The sequence below is a fragment of the Nuphar pumila genome, chromosome 15 (genome assembly GCF_984573655.1).
Source record: "Nuphar pumila chromosome 15, dmNupPumi1.hap1.1, whole genome shotgun sequence".
Taxonomy (NCBI): domain Eukaryota; kingdom Viridiplantae; phylum Streptophyta; class Magnoliopsida; order Nymphaeales; family Nymphaeaceae; genus Nuphar; species Nuphar pumila.
The window spans coordinates 63,287,280-63,301,358 of NC_143263.1; the positions used below are offsets into that span (position 1 = coordinate 63,287,280).

At 36.4% G+C, this 14,079-nt stretch overlaps 1 protein-coding gene across 1 annotated transcript in view; it reads right to left on the minus strand.

The window, feature by feature from the left end:
* Positions 1-14,079, minus strand: part of ATLIG4 (DNA ligase IV) — a 116,284-nt gene that overhangs the window by 9,831 nt on the left and 92,374 nt on the right. The gene's annotated exons all lie outside the window — the stretch shown is intronic.

A 14,079-nucleotide genomic window follows, 5' to 3' on the forward strand; every position in this document is an offset into this window, starting at 1 on the left:
GTAAAGGGTGGCCATGTGCCTTGCAAAGAGCAAGATACAATGTACAGCTTCTTTCAGAGTTCTTGTTGCTGTTCCTCTTCTCATCCACTTGTGTCCTAACATATGTCCCATAGACAAGGATGTGGTTGCAAGACATAACACAAACATGCACCGTATCCGAAGTCACATGGATACAGCTGTCCGTACAGGGATACACCATTTTTATGAAGTTTACAATATCAATAGTATATAAAGGGACATGATACGGGGGACAAAATGGAGTATCCATGTGACATAGCCCGTATAGGTGTATCAAATAGTAATTCTGTAAAATTAGGACACATGGATGCATACATTGTTATAGATGAATGTATGCATGAATAGATAGATGTATGTATGTGTGTACCTATACATATGTATATAAGAAAATTGGTAGTGTAACGCCCCGAAATTTTAACCCAAAATTTGAAGATTTTTTTTTAATTATAACAGCGGAAACAAGAAATAAAATAAGGTTAAGCATTTCGAGACATTACGGTGGAGAGAAACCCAAGACATTTATTTCATTTCAATATTAATGAAAATCATCAGAGTTTAAATGATATGAACAGTTAAAATTTACAATAAACTCAAGCGATCCCTGGAACAATAAATCCAAAAAATCTCGATCCGATGTCTCAGCCCGCAGCCGCCCATAAACCCTATTCTTTACCTGAAAATAGTAAATTGATTGGAATTAGACTACCACGTCTAAGTAGGAAAACTGTAACTCTTAATGTAGGTATATCATGAATCTAGCATGTGATGTGAGTGTCAAGTGTGAATCTTTAGCATATACCATAGCACGTAAAGCAGACTATGCAGACATATAGCTAAGTGAGTAGGCAGATTATGCAACAGCTATAATTAAGCAAGTAAAGCTTTTATGCAACAACAATAACAGTAACATGCATAACTTTCAGATAATAGTCACAATATGAATTTAATTACTTCATATCTACACATTTCAGGATCTGCATTTCATCACACGCTCAGAACATAAAGCATGTTAGAAAGGATACGAAATTGTCTCTTTAATAACTCCACTCACTGTGATACCTAGTTGTTCTAATTATTGTTTATCTTTTCTTATCCCGTGGGTACACACGGGCCAAGGCAACCATCACAGAAGAGAACGTTCGGGGGTATATTATTCAAAGTTGTTCTATTAACCCGAACATTCTAACTGAGACTGAAAATCCTAAGGGAGCGGCCAGTGACCGAGAGAAACTCCCAAAGGCCAAAACCAAAACAGGATGCATCCCTAACTTCTGCAGAAGAACATGGAGCTACCACCTAGGACACATTTGGTAGTCCGAGTCCCCCAACTCTGAGGATTGGGACCAACGAGTCGCTTTATGCTCGAAACTAAACACATGTCCCCAGAGTTTTATACCACCTACCCTCTCCAAGGTAAGCCCGACTCTGAGTGGTTAATCTTTTCATTTAATTATTTTCCCGAAGTATGGGGCATTTCCCCAACTTCTTTCTACTATCATCGTAGTAGAATTCACAATCTTAGTCATTTTACCAAGGGGTATAGAACAATTCCCATCCTTTGTCGTATTGATTGCATAACCCACTCAAAGTGCTCCGGTGCCTTTAAACCAGTCAAGCACGAATGCCCCCGGTGCCTTTAAACCAGTCGGACAACAATATTATCTTTTCATTTTCATGTGGATTCACATCATAACTTCGATGGTCTATGCATGACCCTCAACACACTGGCTTGACATTCATATATCCACAACAAACCTACCCCTAGGTTCGGTTTTCAATTCCTCATTCATCATCCTTATTATTATTTATTTATTCTTCATTAGCAAATTGCCACCACGTACCATTAGGTTTTGACTTGTGACATCCCAACACAGGGTGGCATGTATTAAAAACTCCGCCAACAAGCAAAGACATTGTTGGTGTCCTTTACTGAGCATGCACTATAGTCCTAGAGATTTGGTAATACAACTATATACATTTCTCCCAAAACTCTCATTTGAACATTCCACAAGATATACAGCTTAGTTGGCATTTGATACTTTCAGCAATTATGTAGTGTTAGGCAATAGTACTTCAGAAAAATATACAGTTTAACAAGCGTATGGACATTGGAGAATAAGCATCTTAATGGCCATATGAATCTTCTAGATGATATACATATAATAGGCATTGGAACATTTTAAGGAATATGCAATTGAACATCATAAATTATGCAGCTTAATATGCAACTAACTATCCACTGAATATACAAGTTACTATGTAGTTGAACACCAAATTTTCAATATCAACTGAACAAGACATACTAGAGAATGTATCTCAAACATCACTGAGAAGCACAGGACTGAATCAGTTTTAATCTGAGAAGGCATATGGGTTCCACTAAAACAAATCACAGCCAACATACTTTAAACGATGAGAAAGAAGCTTATGAGACTGCAACATATTTAATTTCACACATCATGCATACAACTGTATAAGCTTATACATGATCACAAGAACTCAGATCTGATCACAGCCCACAAAATAATAGGAAAATCCGACTTAATAGCAATCCACAAAATAACGTATTACTCAAGTATGAAAACCGTCAAAATAATATAACATCTTTAGACTATCATACACTTAAAGATTTGCTATTTTAACAGAACTATAAGTTATGTGGATCCGATTCATAATTTGAACATAAATAATATAACATGTAATCATTATATATGTCAATTGCTAAGGATTGAACTTACTACAACCTGTGTTACACAGAAATCAAGATGTCCCATTTAACTTGCACATAGAAGATGGTCCATTACACCAAATATGTAAATCAACCAAAATACTTCTATTTCTTAAAATTCAACCTATATTATCTTTCAAGTGTTGAAGTTTGTTCTTTCTTGGGCAAAGATGACAAAACAAGAAACATGCCAGCATTCACGTCAAGATCTCGCAGTATTGTCATTAGCATAAACCTAATTTAACCAAATGGCATGTTCACTATCATTGTACGGAACATTTAAAATAAAATCTATAAGTTGGTCAGGCCTTCAAAATACAAAGTTATAGCATACATGATGATCATCAGACTCATAAGCACCTACAGATGCATGCACAAACATTTTAGTAAATATTGAATGCTCACTCAGAATTCACAGGTCAGTCTTTATTCCGATATGTGTAAATATATATATATATATATATATATATTTAGTTAATTTTTTTCATATATATAGATATAGGTATATGTATAAGTAGAGTGATTCAAAAGGAACATATCTAAACAGCTTAATTGAAAATCATCCGGTAATAATGAATATCCTATTCAGGGTTCAAGCATTATCAGAATGACAATTTATGCATCTAATGCCAACTACTCAGATCAGGAGTATTACCCAAGAAAGTATGCACATTTTTTTTGCTAGGAACAGTTACCGAAATTACCCAAATCAAACTATCAATTATCTAACATTATGCAGACTAATGCAGTTACAAACATCGACTGAGTTGTAGTTTACTAGCACCAAAAATCCAGATTTCGTTATTATCGATAACTTAACAAAGAATTTAGCAGGATTCGTAAACAAAATATATGAAAAAAAAAAGCTATTTACAAAAAAATACACACTCACGATTGTAACATATTTTAAAGTAAAGATCCGAAATACAACCGAAGACCAGATCATATTATGTATGAAACAGGGTTTTCCCGTAGGCAACATCTACAGAAACCCCTCCAAAAGAAGAAAAAAAACATAAACCGGTTGATTTGAATTTCTTGCAACCTAACCAATGGAATGCAGAGTAACCGGGATACCCAGTCTGTCGAAAAAGATCTATGGCAACTGATGGTCCCTCCAATTCAAAATGTCAGCTGGAATACCTAATTGACAAACTCGAGTTTTCCGGCAACCATAACCCCCACCCTTCTTTTAATTAGGGTTACACACGAGAAACTCCCAACTCCGATACATCTAAACAGGCTTTCTTTCTTGATTAACCCAAACCACACCCGGATCCAATCAACCCCGAACAAGAAAAGTGTACAGACCCTACCTTTTCCGGCGGAAGAGTTGTCGCTGACGACTGGAGATGGCTGGCGACAGGAGGTGACCGGTGACCGAACAGCAGGTGGTCGGAAGGCCTTCCGACGAAGATGACCCTGTTGGCATTGCCGCGACTATCGATCAGCCACGACTCCGCAGAGTCTCTTCCTTGAATCGTGAAAGAGAGAGATAACAAGAGTACACGAGTGAAAGGGAAATGGCAGCGATTGCTGCTGGCGGCTGGAAAGCAACGGGAGGGGAAGCTAGGTTGTTGGCTGAGGCCATCGGTGAGCGAGAGGCCAGAGAGTGCAGGGGTAAAGGCCTCCCCTCACCCTTGCGTGATTTTAAGGGTGCGGGAGGGCGTTGATCAGGAAACCCCAGCCGAAATAGGAAGAGGGAGAGCGGCAACAACAACAACAACAACTACGCCTTCATCCCAAAACAATTGGGGTCAGCGATATGAACCAAAAAAGAAATTCATTTTGGGTCTTCCACATGAATCCTTTTCCTCCAATCATTTCTATCCAACGCCATGTCCTCGGTGAGGTTCAAAGCATTCATATCCTTTCCTATCATCTCCATCCAAGTCTTCCTAGGCCTACCCCGACCTCTTTTAACTAATATATTTTCCCATTTCTCCAACCTTCTAACTGGAGCATCATTAGGCCTTCGCCGAATATGTCCAAACCACCGTAAACGATTCTCTCGCATCTTATTTTCAATGGGTGCAACACCTACCTTCTTACGTATCTCTTCGTTCCGAATCTTATCTTTTATTGTATTTCCACACATCCATCTAAGCATCCGCATCTCAGCTACACTCATTTTTTGAATATGATGTCTCTTGGCAGCCCAACATTCCGTACCATATAGTAAAGCGGGTCTAATAGTCGTCTTATAAAACTTTCCCTTCAACCGCAATGGCATTCTACGATCGCACAGCACTCCAGTAGCACTTTTCCATTTCATCCACCCAACCTTTATCCTATGATTTACATCTCCATACTTTTGAATGATGGATCCCAAATATTTGAAGAGGGAGAGCGGCGCAGGGGGAAATTTTAAAAGAACCCCCTGGCCATGCGAGTTTTTAACCCTAACGGGTTGGCAGATCCGGGTCGCATCCGGAGCCGACCCGGGTCCAAATGTATGTGTGTGTGTGTGTTTACCTTTTTAGCGCACCACTGTTGAGGGTTTGGTTTGACCGAACCCGTGACCCGCGACCCATCACAGCTGGGTCCAGGTTTGGGCATGTCCGGGTCCACCAGAGGATCCGGACCCGTTTTAAAACATTTAACTTATTAGACATTTAAGCTTTTAAAATGTAACTCTAATAAAATTCAGTGGATTCAGTTACATTATTATGGATCCCTACCAACTTATTATGGATCCAAAGTCCATTCGGCTTCGCAAGTCCCCTTACTAAATCTGGATCCATGGATCCAAAATTTTGATCATATGATTTGGAACTGTGGATCCAGATTACACTATTGTGGTTTCCACGTGGCTTATAACGGATCCATGTAAATTTTAATTGGTTCCCTACCCTTTTTACCTCTCCGATGTCCAGGATCCAAAAGAAATATTGTGGGTCTAAACTTCGCATAAGCTACTACGGATCCCATGAAAGTGTTATAGATCCGATATTGAAATTTTCCTTACAAAAATCTGGTTTTAACATCGTGGATCAACTCCATTTGTCCTGGATCCACTATCCAATATGACCCTGATATGGAGGATCCAATATCAAAGATCCAATCCATTTGCTTAAAATTCCTTATTGGTTATCCACTTAAAATGTTTGAGATCCGTTAACTAAGATTCAAATGGAAAATCGAAGTTCTGAACAGGGTATAAAGGTTCCAACATTGAAGATCCAAATAGAATATCCGATATTTACATACAATTAACACATACAATAATAAAATTATCTGATATTCAGTTCAAGAACATAAATTTCAAGTTTATTTATCGGATAAAATTCACGGGTATTACAGGTAGGTGCAAACTTGCATGGATTGGAGCAAAGCATCAGATCCGACAAAAACACGTAAAATAACCCCAACGACAGTTCTAGATAAAGTTGTCAGACTAGGAAGTGGAAGCGGGAAACGATACGGGAAGCGGAAGCGAGAAGCGATGCATTTTAAAATGTATAGGAAGTGGGAAGCGAGGAATAAAAAAAACAATATAAGAATTGAATGAGAATCAAAATGGAACACAAATGAAAACTAAGCTAAAAGTGACTATTCTTAAATTTCATGATTTTTTACCGTAAAAATTAAATTTTTAACAAAATCTAAAAATGATGATTGCCAATTTAGAGAAAACACATAGAAGTGAGTGAGAAGCGTGAGAGGAAACACATAAAAAACATGAAAAGTAGAGTGAGAAAGATATAAGAAGAATAGATGAAGCATGTAAAAACCATAGAAGCGTGTGAGAATCGAGATTCCCATCCGGGAAGCGGGTTTCCCACTTACCTAAGAAGCTTCTGGTAACTCTGGTTCTAAACCACCACTCAAGGTTATTAATGACGGTTTCTGTAATATCGTGTGTTTTTATACCATGTTAAATTCTGAGATTTCAGAAAAATTGGTTGTGTTGTAGTAAAATCGGTAAATCCTCGATTTTAGGTGGTGTTAGTTGAGTCTGGGCTAGGCCCAGGTCTCATTGACAAGACCTAAACGAGCCAAACAAGAAGTGGTAAAACTTTTTGTTTTTGACCTTTAAAATCGAGCGAAATTTGGGTTAAATTCAGGCGAAATTCAAGTAATATATCATTAGATGCATCTCAAAATTCTGAAAACATTGATATTTTGTTTTTCTGAATTCGGGCTACGGTTGACCCGAAAATTGCATTTTTTTCAAAAAAAAGCCTACCTCGATGTGATCAGTCCTGGATTGGATCTGATCTGATTCGTATGGTCCAAGTTAATATGGATCTGGATTCGGTCCAAGACACATATTAATTAAGATCTTATCCATACTAAGATTCATATGGGTATTGGATATGGATATGGATATGGATCTTAGATCTGGATCCAAATCTAAAATCTAATTCCAACCAATTTAAAGTTTTAAATTTAATATAAAGGTTAAATTGAATGAAATTTGAAGTTAAAAAGACTCCCAGAGGGGTGAGATACCCTCTAAAACTTCCTGAAAATTTATTATTTAATAAATAATAGATAATTAATTAATTAAATATTAAAAATTAATTTATTCCGAAAATTCTTTTGGATAGGGCAGCCACCTCATATGTAGGGATTCTAGAAGAGCCCAAATGAGGTTAAAGTAAAATAGTAAAACAAAATAAAATACCAAATAGATAAAAAAAGTAATCAAAAAGGAAAGAAGAGGTTAGGGATAGAGTTCTACACTAGTAGAAGTAGAACTCTATCTCCAAGCCAAATGGGTGAGAAAGTCGAGAAGGCGGCGCCCCTCCTCTGCTGAGTTAACCGAGGAAGAGGGAGCAGGGAGGGGTGGTGACCCTCCTCTGCTGGGCTAACAGAGAGGCAGGAGGAGGTAGGAGGCGTACCAGGGGGGGGGGGGGGGGGGGGAGGTTCGCTGCTCCCGGCGAAGGGGGCTCTGGCTCCGGCGCCGGTGATGGGAGAGGGAGAGAGTAAGAGAGAGCGAGAGACGGGAGGATCTTCGAGGTTTTTAAAAAGGAAAACCCCCTATGGGGGGTTTAAATAGAAACACGAGGGGGGGGGGAGGTTCGCTGCTCCCGGCGAAGGGGGCTCTGGCTCCGGCGCCGGTGATGGGAGAGGGAGAGAGTAAGAGAGAGCGAGAGACGAGAGGATCTTCGAGGTTTTTAAAAAGGAAAACCCCCTATGGGGGGTTTAAATAGAAACACGAGGGGGGGGGGGGGGGGTCTGCGTGGACCCGGATCCAAAACTATATATATATATATATATTGAAAATTACGAGTGTTACATTAGCCCAGTTGACTGTCATCAATTTGGGGTTATTGTATATGGCCGAATGTTTATTGCCGAGCTCATAACCGACCCTTGTGAGGGTCATGAGCAAGCTCAGTTTCGCCTATGATATGACTGTCATGAAGTTGGTTGATGCTGCCATATGGGCTGGCATCGGAACAACCTTTAAATTTCAATTTTTGGTCTACGTTAGCAGTACGACAAAAAATTTTATGTATGCTGCCATGATGAGACTAAACATTAATTCATTTTTGTTGTTGCCATATGAGCTATTACAATGGTGTTAAATATGTTTTGTTCATGATTGTTTATGGGTTGTTATAGGGCAGTACAATGTTGCACCTTTTTGTGCAGCATTGCCTGCTGCCCAATATTGTTTGGTTGCACGTTCATGCATGAGAAATATGTTGCCAATAATATGCTAATGTTGTCCCGTAAATGAGGGCAACATAGTGTAGGCTTGGTACTTATGTTTTGTAACCCGAGCATGACCGAGTTGGTAAGGATATTGATTGGTCGTGTATGCGCATGAAATTGAATATCATGTTAGTATATATGTGCATATCATGAACACGCGAATCTTGAAGTTAGTTAATGTTGCATCAACAAGATCATATGCATGTTTGAATGATATACATGAGATGAATCATGAAAGCAAAATGTATGTTGCAAGTATGTGTTCATATGCATATATAAATTGTTTTATATGTACATTCTTGTTGTGTATGTATGAATGTGCATTGTGGACATGTTTGAATATATGTGGTAACATGTTCACTCAGGATTTTTGCATAAGATGCATCTACGGTCAGATGTGAAGCACGGTAGGCCATGTGGGCCAGAAGCATGTGTTGCTCCAAGTTTTGTTTTATTAATTGCAAAATCCATTCTGAAATTATTGGCTTTCTAAATTAATTACACTGTTAAATATTGTAACGGGCCAAGGTCCCATGTTGTGTTTTGCATGTTGATTTGCAAAACGATTCTTTTGGTAAAGAATTTGATTATTGTTAAAAAGATAAAAGAGAGAAACAGTGTAATTAATATTTTTCTTCTTGGATGTCTCTTCCACAGTGTGAGAATCCTGGATGGTGGTTTTGAGAAAACTGTGAGGATACTAAAACTTTGTGTGCGATTGTGCCTTTGAACCCGATATGGTGGTTCGCCCGGCCACGGTTTTAGGGATTTCTCACTACTTTGCCTGGGGGTGGTGTTGTAGACACAGTTGTTGTTATTAATATACCAAGAAAGTGGCATCAATGGATGTTGATTTCTCTAGTGTCCCGACAATAGATGTTGATTCCTAATGTTCTGATGGATGGTATTGATTCCTGATATCGGTCGATAAACAAGTGTGGAACTAAGTAATAAAATACAAATTGTGTGTTAAGCTATAACTGGAAACCTATCTTGAACTTCAAAAATTTGTTGTGCCCATTTTAAGTATCCGCAGGTTTTAATGAAAAGTAAAACTAAACTTAAGTGCATTTAATAGGGATATGCATGCAAAAAAAAACTCTCATAATAACTTAATAATTTATTCATGCATGTGCATTGGATTCATATGTATTTACTGTTATGCATTAGTTCATGCACTTTTACTTGTTTTGTTTCTTGTGAGTTATTGTTAATGCATAATAATTGATCTTAAATGCTTGAATGGTAATTGAATTAGATGGTTGTTGTAGTTGTATTTCCCCTGAAAACTTGCATGAATTTGATTTACGTTGTTTCTTGCCTATTTGGATGTTTAGAGGTATTTGTATAAGAATCTTTGATTCTTATCCAGTATTATTTATGTTTTTCTTTTTCACAGGATCTGAGGCCCAGTGATGAAGACGTCTACCATATGGAGCTTATAAGACTGCGTGACTACTTCTGATATTATTTTTGGAGCAGTGTGGCTCTATGATTTTAGACATTAATTTAATTTTGTTATTAAACTTTGATTATTGATTAATAAATTTAGTTAGTTGATTGTTGGTTCAATGTAAGATCCCTTGTGGTTTACAATGTGTTAAGTTTGTGAGGCCCCGAATCATTGGGTTTTGGTTTCCGCAATTGTTTTAAAAAAATATTCACTTTTCAACGAGGATAGTTGGGGTCGTTCCAGGTTCTCCCTATATATATATATATATAGAGAGAGAGAGAGAGAGAGAGAGACTAGAGCGTAGGTGCTTAATTATACGTGATTAATGGGTTTTTCTGCTCTACCGTTGTTTTCGCAGTTCCGACCCCATAAATGTGTTGGGCATAGTCGATTTATGGATCATGTGTTTTCGATGAAAAAATGATATTTGGAGCATCCAAAATTTACAAAGATTTTGGACAATTGATTTTTCGAACCTTATAAAAACCCACCCATGTATCAGAATCAAACACTTCAAGAGCTGATCCCTATAAAATCATATGCATAAATCACATCTATACGGTCAGAATTTAAAAATAAAATGAGAAAACCTGAAAAACCCATTAAGCATGTATCATTAAGCACCTACGCTCTACTATATATATAGGGTAATACATTTGTGCTAAATGAAACATGCTAAATGTGTTTTTCGAGCTTTTTTCAATTTATTTTTAAATTTTGACCATGCAGACGTGATCTATGTACTTGATTTTATAGGGATCAGCACTTGAAGTGTTTGATTCTGACATGGGTGGGTTTTTATAAGGTTCGAAAAATCAACGGTCCAAAATCTTTGTAAATTTTTGAGACTCGAAATATCATTTTTTTCATCGAAAGCACATGATCCAGGTCTGGATCCTAGTAAATCGACCATGCCCAACATATTTATGGGAAACAACGAAAAAGCCGAAAAACCCATTTAGCATGTTCCATTTAGCGCGGATGTATTACACAATATATATATATATATATATATATAGGAAAATTAAAACCTACAAATTTGGCACGGTGTTAAATGAAACATGTTATTGGATTTTCAATGTTTTTTCGAAATTTTGACCGTGAAGATGTGATCTATATGTCTGCTTTCATAGGAATCACTTCTTTGAGCATTTGATTTGGATGAATGGATAGGTTTTTATAAGGTTTCAAAAATCAACACCTATAATTTTTTTTTTTAAAATTAGGCTCCAAATACCATTTTTTTCATCCAAAATGCATGATAAAAGTGTTGGTTTATAATAAATCAATCGTGATGAACATATCTATGAGGTCGGAATTTAGAAAGACACTGAAAATCCAAGAGAAGGTTTCATTTAGCACCATGCCCATTCTGTAGGTTTTTATTTCCCTATATATATATATATAGGATACAGGATCCGTGCTAAATATGGCACGGTGCTAAATGAAACATTTTATAGGATTTCCAGTGTTTTTTCAAAATTCTAACCGTACAGATGTGTTCAGCATGATTGATTTACTAGAAATAGACACCTGGATCATGCGTTTTGGTTTTAAAAAATGGTATTTGAAACCTCAAAAATTATGAAAATTATAGGTCGTTGAAATTTGAAACCTTATAAAAACCTATCCATGCATCGGAATCAAATCCTCCAAGAACTGATTCCTATAAAAGCAATCATATAGACTACATCTGTACGGTCAGAATTTTGAAAAAACACAGGAAATCCGATAAAATGTTTCATTTAGCATCATGCCATATTTAGCATAGATCATGTATCATATGTATATGTGAGGTAAATATTGGCTACTAATGAAGGTAAGGAACTAATGAGCAGAACTCACTCTTTTCTTAAAAAAAAATTAATTTTTTGTAGAACAAATGTTATGGATGTGATCTACATGGTTTGTTACGTAGGAAACTTGTTTTGAATCATGTGATTATGACAAGTAATTAGGTTTTTAAAGGGATTCAAAAATCAATGGCCCCATAATGTGCCAAAATTTCATAACTCAAAAAATTACATTTTTACATCAGAAAAGCACGATCCAAGGCTTGATTCTTAGCAAACAAACCATGCTGAATACATCTATGTGGTTAGATAGAGTTGATACAACTTGCACCTATGATTTCTAGCTCATTATTTCCTTACCTTCATTAGTTGCAAACATTTTCTCATATATATATATATATATATATATATATATATATATATATATATATATATATATATATATATCTGTGTGTGTGTGTGTGTGTGTGTGTGCGTGTGCGTGTGCGTGTGCGTGTGCGTGTGCATGTGCGTGTGGGTTTCATCTACAATTAAATTAGTTTTGTTTAACATTAGATGCATTCAACTGATTGAAATAACCAAAACATTAAAAGCAATGGTATTTTTCAAAGTACATGATCACTTTTTAGGGTTAAAAAAGATATTTGCACTTGTCAAATTCGAATTTGTGAAGTACATTTTTTTACATTTTTTTTAAAGTTTTTGACTTTTATTTCCCTCCAAATTAAAAGATTTACCTTGCCCAAAAAAGTGATTATGCATTTTCTAAAATGCCATTGCCTTTAAGGGTTATTTTGTCATTCAATCAATTGAATGCATCTAATGTTAAACATAATTGGTTTAATTGTAGATAAACACACACACACACACCACACATACGCACACGCACACGTATGTGTGCGCACACACACACACCACACCCACCCACCCACGCATACAATTGGTTTAATTGTAGATAAACATACACACACTAACACCACATACATGCACGCAATTGGTTTAATTGTAGATAAACACACACAAGCATGTGTGACACATGCACACATGCAAGTGGTTTAATTGTAGATAAACACACGCATGCACACACACACGCAATTGGTTTAATTGTAGATAAACACACACACACATGAAATTGGTTTCATTGTAGACACACACACACACACACACACACACACACATATATATATATATATATATAGAGAGAGAGAGAGAGATGAGCAAACACATAACATGAAAACTATGGTAGTAAAACTGTGGCAGACCCTGCCCATCAGCTCTAAAGAATGACGAGGATAGTTGTGAAGATAATAAAGAATTCACAAAATCCAACCCAAAGAAAAAGAGGAATAGATACTACATAAATTTTATTTTTTTAATACATGCAGATAGATTAATCTAACCTACCCTTATGTTCATCAATAATGATAAATGTCATGTCATGAGTTTTTGTAGATATTCTATTTATTCCATAGTCACAAATATTGGTATCGGCTATATCTCGGAGAGGTATAATATCAGGATATTATAGGTTTTCCAATAAATCTCAAGAAAATCTCGAGATTTAAAAAATAAAACAAAAAAAATGAAAATTTGGAATATATATATATAGCCACAAATATCGGTATCCTTCCTTCTTTTCTTCCTTCTCTTCCTCTTTCTTTCCTCCCTTTCTTCCTTTTTTTCCTTTCTTCCCTCTTTCTTCCCATGTCGTAGGGCAGCCACCAAGTCCCGCCCCCCTTTCCTTCGTTCCTTTTTTTCATCCTTTCCTCTTTCTTCTTTCCTTCTTTTCTTCCTCCCCTTCATCTTTCTTTCCTTCTTTTCTTCCTTCCCTTCTTCTTTCTTCTTTTCTTCCTTCCTATATTCCTTCCCTTCCTCTTTCTCTTCCTTCTTTCTTTCCCTGTTGACACAGCCTGGTGAGAACTTGAGAATATAAGGGGTCAAGGTCAAAAGACCCCCTTACATTTCTTAAAAGTTTTAAAAGGTATCCCTAAACCAAAAAGTTATACATTATATACCAAAACTAACCTATTAAAAAATCAGTAAGGACATATGCATCTTTTCAAAAATCCCCAAATACCCCTGTACTAACAGTTTTAACTTTTAAAAAAGCAACTGTTGCAATAGCTATAATATTGTGATATATATAAAAATTGCCGATATTTTACCTTTAATATTGTTTTCCCATTTTTCAGCTTTAATATCGCAAGAATTTCAAAATATTGACGATATTTGTGACTATGATTTATTCTGATACTTCTCATGCTAGCAAGCATTTACTAAAAGTACCATTTTGTTTAAATCAGTTATACAATGAGTAGAACAGAACACCATAAATCAAATAACATAGATTTGAGAGCAAAAAAGTATTAAACCAGAATTTCCCCAATAAGATGGAAATATGTAGTAATTATGTCAAAAGG